The sequence below is a fragment of the Nansenia antarctica genome (genome assembly GCF_963989245.1).
Source record: "Nansenia antarctica genome assembly, chromosome: 12".
NCBI lineage: Eukaryota > Metazoa > Chordata > Actinopteri > Argentiniformes > Microstomatidae > Nansenia > Nansenia antarctica.
In genome coordinates this window covers 1,210,986-1,223,485 of record NC_137682.1, presented here as the reverse complement: position 1 = coordinate 1,223,485, position 12,500 = coordinate 1,210,986, and positions in this window count along the sequence as shown.

The window sequence follows — 12,500 nt, the reverse complement described above, 5'->3', positions numbered from 1 at the left end:
GGTCTCTGGAGCAACGTTCAGCGTGCGTCTTTATTCACCATTCCAACAACAACCAGACCACACTAGTCAATCGATGATAACATTGTCAAGATGTAATGCTACGGAGACAATAGCAATCAATCCCAGATCTATGCTAAACATAGCAATATACTACATCCCCCCTTTTAAGCATTAAAAGTCTCTCTTGGGTCAACTGAAAATTAGTCTCTGAAAAGATGAAACAGACAATAAGTGTCACTGGGCCTTATGGCTTCAGTCGATGGATTGATCTTCTTCTTTAAGAACTGTACTCACTGTACTCACTACTAATGTGTATGATCTAAACAATAACAGTGCAGACCTGACTATAACTTGTCAAGTAACTTGTGAACTTTCACTTGGAGTAAAATCAAACTTGTAAACATACCACACTTTCTAAATGTGTCCAACTATCATCTAGTAACTAACTAAACTAAGGGTCAGAGGTCACCAGTACTTAACCCTGGTGGAGCACAACCTTCAGCGTTGGCCCATCTCAAAGTCTTGATACCTTGCCGGAAGCGCCACAGCTCTGCCACTTCTGGTGCGGCAGGTAGGAGTGGAGCTCTCGCCCTCACAGGAGGACGGGTGCTGAGCTGGATGATCCGGTGACTCTGGGGGTCCTCCCAGCGGGCTCACAGGTGCAGGCTGCTCCAGTGGCTCAGGATCTCTCTCTTGATGCAGACTTGGATGAATACGCCTGAGATGACGTCTGTTCCTTCTGAAGACAACACCAGACGGGCTTCTCACGTTGTATGACCGTGGCTCTTCTCGTTGGTTTAGGACTCTGGCTGGCATCCATCCACGTCTCGTTTCCATGTGAACCGTTGCACCAGGAGCAAACTCAGGTAAGGGCTGTGAGTTGCGGTTGTAGTAGTGCTCCTGTCTGGTTTGGAGATCTTTCAGCCTGGCATGAACTCCTCTCGGGGTAGCTGGCTGTAGAACAGCTGTAGAGCAGGGCAGCGTGCTTCGTAGTACTCTTCCCATAAGCACCTGAGCTGGGGAAACATCTGTGCCTGTTATTGGAGTGTTTCTCAATGCTAGCAGGGCTAGATGGGGGTCTATGTTGGTCTGCAAAGCTTTCTTGAGTGCATGTTTGACCGTCTTCACCATCCTCTCTGCCAGACCGTTGGATTGAGGATATGCAGGGCTGGAGTGAATGAGCTGTATTCCCCAGGATGCTGCAAACTCCCTCATCTCTGCACTTGCAAAAGGAACATGGTCGCTTACCAGCTCTTTTGGGATCCCGTGCCTCGCGTAGACTGCTTTCATCTTGCGGATGACTGTGTGAGCGGTCTTGTCAGGTAGATGGAGCACCTCTGGGTACTTGGACAGATAGTCCACCACGACAAGGTATGACTGGCCCTGGAGCTCAAAGATGTCAGCCCCGACCTTTAGCCATGGTATCTCAGGGATATCATGTGACATGAGGGGCTCTCTCTGGTTCTGTGGTTGGAGTTGTTGACACGGAGAGCATCTCTCCACTGCGTTGTCGATGTCACGAGTCATTCCCGGCCAGTACACGACTTGTCGGGCCTGTGCCTTTGTCCTCTGGATACCTTGATGTGCGAGGTGTAGTCTCTCTAGTATCACCTGTCTGGCGGCTTGAGGAATCACAATTCTGTCGCCGGTCATCAGTAGTCTGTCCCTGATGTGGATAATGTGCCGCTGAGGCCAGTATTGGTAGAGACTGGCGGGCACACTACGTCGTCTTTGGGGCCAGCCGCTGCGGTGTCTCTCAGCCACTGCCTGTAGTGTCTCGTCAGCTGCTGTGGCTTCTTTGAGCATCTTGAGCATGTCTGAGCTCATGGCAGCAGTAACCTCCATCGTGTGGATCACTCTCTCCTCGAAGAGGTCCTCTTTTCCACTGTCGGCCTGTTCGGTGACAAACGCGCGGGAAAGGGTGTCGGCGACGTGCATGTCTTTTCCTGGCGTGTATGTTATTTTCAAATCATACCGTTGAAGCTGGAGCAACATGCGCTGTAGTCTTGCTGGGGCTTTGCTCAGGTGTTTCTTAAAAATCACTTCAAGTGGCTTGTGATCAGATTGGACTGTAACAGTGTTGCCGTAAACATACTGGTGGAAGCGTTTGGCTGCGAACACTATCGCCAGCAACTCCTTCTCTATTTGGGCGTAGTTTCTCTCAGCTTCTGTGAGAGCTCGTGAGGCATAGCACAGCGGTCTCCCCTCCTGGAGAAGACAAGCTCCCAGTCCATCTTTCGACGCGTCAGCCTGTATGGTGAGAGGCATGGCTTGGTCATAGAACTTCAGCACAGGGGCGTTGGTGAGGGCTGACTTCAGCTTGATTAAAGCATCATCATGTTCATGGTTCCACTGCCAAGCTGCATCTCTCCTCAGCAGCTGTCTGAGCGGGGCAGTCACTGAAGCTTCATCAGGGATATACTGAGCCAAATACCTCGTCATCCCCAACAGCCTCTGCAGCCCTGTCTTGTCCTCTGGTGGCGGCATGTTGTTGATGGCCGTCACCTTTGTGTCATCCGGTTTCACTCCCTCTGGTGTAATGACGTGGCCCATGTATCTGACGGTGTTGATTTTGTACTGGATTTTTTCCTTGTTGAACTTGACGTTGGCTCTCTGTGCCCTCTCCATGACCTTGTGAAGGATGCCATCATGTTCCTCTTCTGTGGCGGCGGCGATTATCATATCGTCTGCGATGATATGGACTCCTTCGATGTCTCCAAAAGCCTCACAGTTTTTCTGCTGAAAAACTTCGCTGGCGGACTTGATGCCAAAAGGAAGTCTCTTAAAGCGGAATCTTCCCCACGGCGTACTGAATGTGCACAGCATAGATGATGGCTCGTCAAGTCTCACCTGCCAATATCCGTCCTTCTCGTCCAGGATCGTGAATATTGACTTCCCAGAGAGCTTGCTCTGGACTTCCTCCGGGGTTGGTATCGAGTAGTGCTGCCTCTTGATTGCCTCATTCAGATCACGAGGATCCAAACACACCCTCAGTGATCCGTTCTTTTTCTCAGTGATGACGAGGCTATTCACCCACTCGGTCGGGTCTGTCACAGGTGCTATGACGTCCTTTTTTACAAGCTCTTTCAGGGTTGTTTTCAGTCTGTCCACGACACTGACTGGGATCTTTCTGCATCCGTGGACGACTGGGGCCACACTTGGGTCTGTGTGTATGTGGTGCACACCGGGGAACTCACCCAGGCCACTGAAGACAGATGCGTACCGCTCCACCAGCTCCTCTTTTGTAGCTGGTGCCTTGACTGCAAGCGTCTCTATTCTCCTCACGAGCTGCAGTGTCTCGCACGCTTCTCTGCCCAGGATGGGCGTGGTGGACTGTGCAGTCACAAAAAAAATTAGATTTGCTCTTGCTCTATTGGGTGTCTCACACGTGAATGTCACTGTTCCTTTCGGTTTCAGGCGTGCTCCTCCATAGGCAATGAGAAGTGTCTGTGTAGGCTTTAGTCGTGGGGGCCCCGGTATCTCCTCGAAAATGCACATTGGAAGCACGTTCGCCTCCGCCCCCGTGTCCAGCTTGAATCTGACCGGGGTGTCTCTGAGGTTGACTGTGGTGTACCACGCGTTGTCTGTCTGCTGCGTGATCTTATCTACCCTAACACAGAACACTGAGCCTACAAATAAAGAATCTACCTCGCTCTCAAGTTGACTGACGTCCCTTGCTGTGACTGTCCCATGCTGTGGTGCGCCACACACTTTGGACCAATGGTTTCTCTTGTTGCATTTGTGGCATGTGGTCCCGAAGGCAGGACATTGGCGGGGCGGGTGTGTCCCTCCACACTTCCCGCATGTGTTTGTGCTGTCCGTCTGCTCATTTGCTCTTCCTGACGATCTTTGTTTTCTGTATCCTCTTCTCATCTCAGAGTAGCTAGTAGTTCCTCTGGACAGTGCTTGAACTGGGGCGTCTGCGTGCCCGGTCCCCATAGCTTGCAGCTGTGACTTGGCAGCTTCTGCAGCTCTGCATATGGTTAGTGCTCTGTCCAGGGTTAGGTCTGTCTCTCTCAATAGTCTCTCTTTCATGCGAGGATCAGTTAGGCTAAACACCATTTTGTCTCTCAATGTGTCATTCTCACCTGCACCAAACTCACAGTCTCTGCATTTCTGACGGAGTTCAGTCACAAACTTGTCGACACTAACTCCCTCTGACATAGAATGGGACCAGAATTGGTGACGTTCAAAAACAATGTTCTTTTTGGGGATACAGTATGCTTCAAATGCATCCATGATCTCTTTCATTGTCTCGTATGCTGGGTCTTCAAAATCAATGGTGAATGTATTATATACCTCTAATGCCTCTTCTCCTATGGTGTGCAGCATGATGGCTATTTTCACATGCTCATCTTTATCATCTGCACCAGTGGCAATCATATACAGTTCAAAACGTTGTTTCCACCGACGCCAATTCTCACTCACGTTTCCAGAGAGCATGAGCGGCGCGGGAGGCTTGAACTGTTCCATGCTTTGCTTTCACTCGCTAGCTACTACGAACGAACGTCGCACAGGGTCGATAGCTAACTATAGTTCTCCACAAAGTTTCTGCGTAGATCGACGGCGCCTCGCAATTCCTTATATTTGTGAAGAAGTCACATCTTCTGACACCATGTTGTGTCTTGTTGTTCTCTCTGACTTACAAGATACACTTTATAATAATAACGACTCTGGTCTCTGGAGCAACGTTCAGCGTGCGTCTTTATTCACCATTCCAACAACAACCAGACCACACTAGTCAATCGATGATAACATTGTCAAGATGTAATGCTACGGAGGCAATAGCAATCAATCCCAGATCTATGCTAAACATAGCAATATACTACATCCCTCATGTGCTATGAGACCCCCCTCATGTGCTATGAGACCTCCCTCATGTGCTATGAGACCCCCCTCATGGGCTATGAGACCTCCCTCATGTGCTATGAGACCTCCCTCATGTGCTATGAGACCTCCCTATGAGACCTCCCTCATGTGCTATGAGACCCCCCTCATGGGCTATGAGACCTCCCTCATGTGCTATGAGACCCCCCTCATGGGCTATGAGACCTCCCTCATGTGCTATGAGACTTCCCTCATGGTGCTGTGAGACCTCCCTCATGTGCTATGAGACCTCCCTCATGGTGCTGTGAGACCCCCCTCATGTGCTATGAGACCTCCCTCATGTGCTATGAGACCTCCCTATGAGACCTCCCTCATGTGCTATGAGACCTCCCTCATGTGCTATGAGACCTCCTTCATGTGCTATGAGACCTCCCTCATGGGCTATGAGACCCCCCTCATGGGCTATGAGACCCCCCTCATGGGCTATGAGACCCCCCTCATGGGCGCGATTGGTACTGCATGTAGCTGCTGATCCTTTATCATGTTGATGACGTCACGGGCTTCCATCGAACTCTCCAAACATCATCATCATATCTTTTGGAACGTTAACAACCGTATACCAAACTTTACATTGTTAAACGTAAACATAACAATTTGTATTATTAGTAGGCCTATGTGCGATATAAACAAATGTAATGACTGTAATTAAAGTAAAAACTGTAATTAAATTGAGGAAATATGTATTTTTACTATAAGAATAATAGCTGCATTCCTTTCGCCTTGGCATCATTTGAATATTGCATTTTTTGAAAAAGAGACGTTAATCAACTCTTAACTCCTTTCCTTAATTACTCTCAGAGAACAACAGACATGTTACAATGAAGTCCACTAAACATTGTCCAAGTATTATTATACATCTATACGAAGCAGGGGGTAACACAGGTGAGTTGATTGATTGATTGATTGATTGATTTTATTTGTACATTTTAAAATGCAAATGTAACCGTCTCGGTCTGTCTCGAGTCGACTACCTGCGTTGTGTTCTGTGCTGAGCGATGACAGGACGCTGATGTAAGTCACTTTAGGCACTTTTAATCTGTACAATGCACACAAACATAATGCTGTCATGAAACATCAAACCATGTAGGTGTCTTCTCAGCACGAGTCAACCTAGCACAACTGAACATTTCAGCTAACTGACACGGAGAACAGTGAGGTTAGCTAAATTAAAGTCTCTAAAACGCTCAAAACACCAACGTTACTATTGCTGGGTCGGTGACTGGGAGGGGGGCGGGAGGGACCGTTGATGGCTGTGTTTCTGTGGTGATTTGTATATTTGATATATTTGATATTCAATATTTGTGAATATTGATTTGTGAGGACTGCCAAAATGCCAATAAAATATGTTTACAAAAAATAAATAAAATGTTTTCGATACAACATGACAGAATTTATGTGCACTCATCCTTAAATGCATGTACAACTTCTCATGTGCACTCAAATTAAAGTTATGATAGGTAGATTATAAGTTTACATTGCACTGCTGTAGACACGTACCTCTCTCCGGAGAGAGAAACGCGGAAAATGCAACCTATAGCCACCACTGTCCTCTAGGGGCGCAACTACACACAAATCTCCCAATACCTACAAATTATAATGAACAATACCAGATTTTGGTGAAATAAAACTTACCTAACCACAACATATAAAATGAAAGGTTACAAAAATACCACTCATTCGTTAACCTGTTACACAAATGCAAAAATAACAATGCATCTGAAGCAGCAAGTCATTTCCTAAAATATTTACTTTTGTTATAAATGTGTAAATGTCATTTTCTCTGCAACCTACAGGCCAGCCAGCATCTCCATCTCCTGGCTCGAGTCCTCAGCCTCGTCCTGAGAGCCCTGGTGGTACTCAGTCCTACTGGTCTAAATGGACATGGGATCCTATCCGCCACCCTGCTCCATTACCGGATCATTACCGCAGGCCCATCCACACGGACCAGGCCAGTGGCTGGCCCTCTACCCCCCTCCCCAGGCCCACTACCCCCCTCCCCAGGCCCCCTACCCCCCTCCCCAGGCCCACTACCCCCCTCCCCAGGCCCCCTACCCCCCTCCCTGGCCGTGTGAGGGACAGACATGAGGATGAGGTTGATGAAGAGAGCAGAGTGACTCCTGCCAGAGACCAACATCAACCTAGTGTGGGAGTGCTCTCAGGTAAGGAACTTACTTCACTTTCAATGTCCACATGTGTTTAGAGGTTTATCAATGTCCACATGTGTTTAGAGGTTTATTAATGTCCACATGTGTTTAGAGGTTTATCAATGTCCACATGTGTTTAGAGGTACACATGTGTGTAGAGGTACACATGTGTTTAGAGGTTTATCAATGTCCACATGTGTTTAGAGGTTTATCAATGTCCACATGTGTTTAGAGGTTTATTAATGTCCACATGTGTTTAGAGGTACACATGTGTTTAGAGGTACACATGTGTTTAGAGGTTTATCAAAGGGCTCACAGTACCCATACCCTACTGGGCTGCTGTCCCTCAACACTGTACTGCCCAGGAGGAGCCCCAGTTGGACTTTAGTCTTTATGTTGCGTTCATCAACCTGCATTGAATCCTTCACCAGTGGGGAGGCGTGGAGGCCTGTCCAGGTCCTGGGTGTCTCCTGAGCAAAAGGCCCAGGCTCCTCTTGTGTCTGCTGGGTCCCAGGACCATCCCAACCCCTCTGCTGGGTCCCAGGACCATCCCAGCCGCTCTGCTGGGTCCCAGGACCATCCCAACCCCTCTGCTGGGTCCCAGGACCATCCCAGCCTCTCTGCTGGGTCCCAGGACCATCCCAACCACTCTGCTGGGTCCCAGGACCATCCCAACCCCTCTGCTGGGTCCCAGGACCATCCCAACCCCTCTGCTGGGTCCCAGGACCATCCCAGCCGCTCTGCTGTCAGATGCTGCCAGTCCAGCAGGCCTGAGGGCGCCTCAGGTCACAGGGCCCCTGTTACTGACACAGGGACCTCCCCAGGTGTGTGGGTGTGTGTGTGTGTGTGTGTGGGGGGGGGGGGGGGGGGGGGGTGGGTGTGTGTATGTATGCATATTTTTTTCCATAGATTACTGTACGTGGCAATTTCTCTGTTTTAAGATATAAGACATTCTTGACAGTGACAGATGAGTTTGATGATGTTACGTGGACGCTAATCATCTCCCTCTATACCGCCACAGTGTCTTATCCCCCCACTGTGGTGTTCTCACCCTTCTCACCCTTCTCTTACCCCCTCCCCACCGTGGTGTCCTCACCCTTCTCACCCTTCTCTTATCCCCCCACCGTGGTGTCCTCACCCTTCTCACCCTTCTCTTATCCCCCTCCCACCGTGGTGTCCTCACCCTTCTCACCCTTCTCTTACCCCCCCACTGTGGTGTTCTCACCCTTCTCACCCTTCTCTTATCCCCTCCCCTCTGTGGTGTTCTCACCCTTCTCTTATCCCCTCCCCTCTGTGGTGTCCTCACCCTTCTCTTATTCCCCCACTGGGGGATCCTCACCCTTCTCTTATTCCCCCACTGTGGGATCCTCACCCTCCTCAGTGCCCAGTGCCAGTCAGGCTGAGAAAGCCACCAGACCGCCACGTGTTCAACCAGGAGGAGACCTGGAAGAGAGGAGGAGGAGGCTACGTACCTGGAGGAGAGGAGGAGGAGGAGTAGGAGGAGGAGGCTACGTACCTGGAGGAGAGGAGGAGGAGGAGGAGGAGGCTCCCCCCCCCACTGTGGTGTCCTCACCCTTCTCACCCTTCTCTTATCCCCTCCCCACTGTGGTGTCCTCACCCTTCTCACCCTTCTCTTATCCCCGCCCCACTGTGGTGTCCTCACCCTTCTCTTATCCCCCCCCCACTGGGGGATCCTCACCCTTCTCTTATTCCCCCACTGTGGTGTCCTCACCCTTCTCTTATTCCCCCACTGTGGGATCCTCACCCTCCTCAGTGTCCAGTGCCAGTCAGGCTGAGAAAGCCACCAGACCGCCACGTGTTCAACCAGTAGGAGACCTGGAGGAGAGGAGGAGGGGGAGGAGGAGGAAGAGGGGGAGGGAGAGCAGGAGGCTACATACCTGGAGGAGAGGAGGAGGAGGAGGAGGAGGCTACGTACCTGGAGGAGAGGAGGAGGAGGAGGAGGAGGAGGAGGCTACGTACCTGGAGGAGAGGCGACAGGGGCTGACCACCACGGACCCCCTCCAACACAACACACCTGCAGACCCAAGCCACATTTAGGCACACATACACACACATACAGGTCAACATACAGGTCAACATACAGGTCAATATACAGGTCAACATACAGGTCAACATACAGGTCAACATACAGGTCAACATACAGGTCAACATACAGGTCAACATACAGGTCAACATACAGGTCAACATACAGGTCAACATACAGGTCAACATACAGGTCAACGGTCAAACACCTAAAGAACAAAGCCTTCATGTATACCCAACATATTGGGCCGGTTTCACAGACAAGGCTTAAGCCTAGTCCTGGACTAAATCACACTTTCAATGTAAAATCTCCATTGAAGATGCTTTTTAGTCCAGGATTAGGCTTAAGCCTTGTCTGTGAAACTGGCCCATTATGTTCTAAGAGGCCATGAAGTAACACCTGGTTTCACTTTATCAGTATATGAAGTACTGTATATTATATTCAAAAATTCCTCTTAAAAAAAAAAAAGCATAGATAGCTATTGATTAATATACCCTGCATTTCATGAATCAAAATAAAGATTTATGACATTTACAAATGTCTTTTTGTGCATGTTTTGTTTTGGTTCATTGCTTTAGCAAATAAATGGGCTGAATTTCCATTTGGATGTCTTTAGTTACACATTACAAACATGTTAATTATACAAAAACTAAATACCTACAGCACCTATGCATCATTGTAGAATAGACGCAATAGCTTAAATACATGACCAAATATCTCAAATAAACAATGTTAAAGTCTTTAAAAGAACATGACCGTTTCCTGAGTGAACCCAAATCACCTCCCTGGCTTGACTTGAGTAGAAGTCAGACCAAGTCACATGTTTTTTCTTTCTAATCTTAAACACATTAAGGCCGGTAATCACCTCTTAAGTCTCTCTGACGGAGGGATGGAGGGAGGGAGGGATAGAGGAGAGCAGGAAGACACAGCCCAGTCAGTCTGTAGTAGAACATTACTATATCACTCTTCTTCCCTGTCTCCATTCCTTTCTTTCTGTTACAGGCCAGATAAAGGTAAGGCAACTGCTTTTATTCGGGGAGGCTGGGGGAGGTAGATAGAGGCTGGTGGAGGTAGATATTGGAGGACAGGGAGGCTGGTGGAGGTAGATATTGGAGGCTGGGGGAGGTAGATATTGGAGGCTGGTGGAGGTAGATATTGGAGGACAGGGAGGCTGGTGGAGGTAGATATTGGAGGACAGGGGAGGCTGGTGGAGGTAGATATTGGAGGACAGGGAGGCTGGTGGAGGTAGATATTGGAGGACAGGGGAGGCTGGTGGAGGTAGATATTGGAGGACAGGGAGGCTAGTGGAGGTAGATATTGGAGGCTGGTGGAGGTAGATATTGGAGGACAGGGAGGCTAGTGGAGGTAGATATTGGAGGCTGGTGGAGGTAGATATTGGAGGCTGGTGGAGGTAGATATTGGAGGACAGGGAGGCTGGTGGTGGTAGATATTGGAGGACAGGGAGGCTGGTGGAGGTAGATATTGGAGGCTGGTGGAGGTAGATATTGGAGGCTGGTGGAGGTAGATATTGGAGGACAGGGGAGGCTGGTGGAGGTAGATATTGGAGGACAGGGAGGCTGGTGGAGGTAGATATTGGAGGACAGGGAGGCTGGTGGAGGTAGATATTGGAGGACAGGGAGGCTGGTGGAGGTAGATATTGGAGGACAGGGAGGCTGGTGGAGGTAGATATTGGAGGCTGGTGGAGGTAGATATTGGAGGCTGGTGGAGGTAGATATTGGAGGACAGGGGAGGCTGGTGGAGGTAGATATTGGAGGACAGGGAGGCTGGTGGAAGTAGATATTGGAGGACAGGGAGGCTGGTGGAGGTAGATATTGGAGGCTGGTGGAGGTAGATATTGGAGGCTGGTGGAGGTAGATATTGGAGGACAGGGGAGGCTGGTGGAGGTAGATATTGGAGGACAGGGAGGCTAGTGGAGGTAGATATTGGAGGACAGGGAGGCTGGTGGAGGTAGATATTGGAGGCTGGTGGAGGTAGATATTGGAGGACAGGGAGGCTGGTGGAGGTAGATATTGGAGGACAGGGAGGCTGGTGGAGGTAGATATTGGAGGCTGGTGGAGGTAGATATTGGAGGACAGGGGAGGCTGGTGGAGGTAGATATTGGAGGACAGGGGAGGCTGGTGGAGGTAGATATTGGAGGCTGGTGGAGGTAGATATTGGAGGCTGGTGGAGGTAGATATTGGAGGACAGGGAGGCTGGTGGGGGTAGATATTGGAGGACAGGGGAGGCTGGTGGAGGTAGATATTGGAGGACAGGGGAGGCTGGTGGAGGTAGATATTGGAGGACAGGCTCATTGTAATAAATGAAATGTGATGAGGAATGGTATTAAACACGTGTGTTTCTCATTCACCAATTCTCATTCAGTCCCCATGCATTAGAATGAGGCCATCCTCAGATTTCTACCTCCACCAGCCTCCCCTGCCTTTAATGTATCTCTCTGCTATGTGCATGAAATGTGTTACAAGTTACTGTCCCGCCATCCCTCATCATGTGTCTGTGTGTTCACTGTGCCTCTATGTGTCTGTGTGTTCACTGTGTCTCTATGTGTCTGTGTGTTCACTGTGTCTCTATGTGTCTGTGTGTTCACTGTGCCTCTATGTGTCTGTGTGTTCACTGTCTCTCTATGTGTCTGTGTGTTCACTGTGCCTCTATGTGTCTGTGTGTTCACTGTGCCTCTATGTGTCTGTGTGTTCACTGTGCCTCTATGTGTCTGTGTGTTCACTGTGTCTCTATGTGTCTGTGTGTTCACTGTGCCTCTAGCATGTCCAAGGCGGTGGAAAAGAGCTCTTCTGTAACCTCTGCAGAAAGGTAAGATTATTACATATATATGAGTAGGAGGTGTTATAGGATAGACACATCAGCTTTAACTATCACACGTTGGATGGTTTTTCAGGAATTATTATTTTCTTATACTTATAAAAGCCTTATACCTGTATTGACCCACATGGGCATGTGTTGGTCTCACAAAAAACATGTGTTGGACTTACAAATTCTATGATTTAGAACATTACAATGTGTTCATACAGCGTGTGTGTGTGTGTGTGTGTGTGTGTGTGTGTGTGTGTGTGTGTGTGTGTTTGTGTGTGTGTGTGTGTGTGTAGAGCATTTAATAATAATACCAGTTTCCACACAAAGTTTTGGCAAAGGTTTTTGGCTATATTTTGTTAATAGCAAAGCATATCTAATATTGAAAATCTGACTCCAATGTAATTATCACTATGTGTAAAGAATGGTTGAGTCTGTGCTCATTTAGTGCAAGAAGGGTCAAATAGAATGAATCAAATGAGGCTTTAATAATAATGTATACATATACATGTATTACAAGGCAAATATTTCATAGAAACATTTGACATTCTAATAGAGAGAGATAGAGATGACCTCAGGTGATCCCAAAACAACGCTACTCA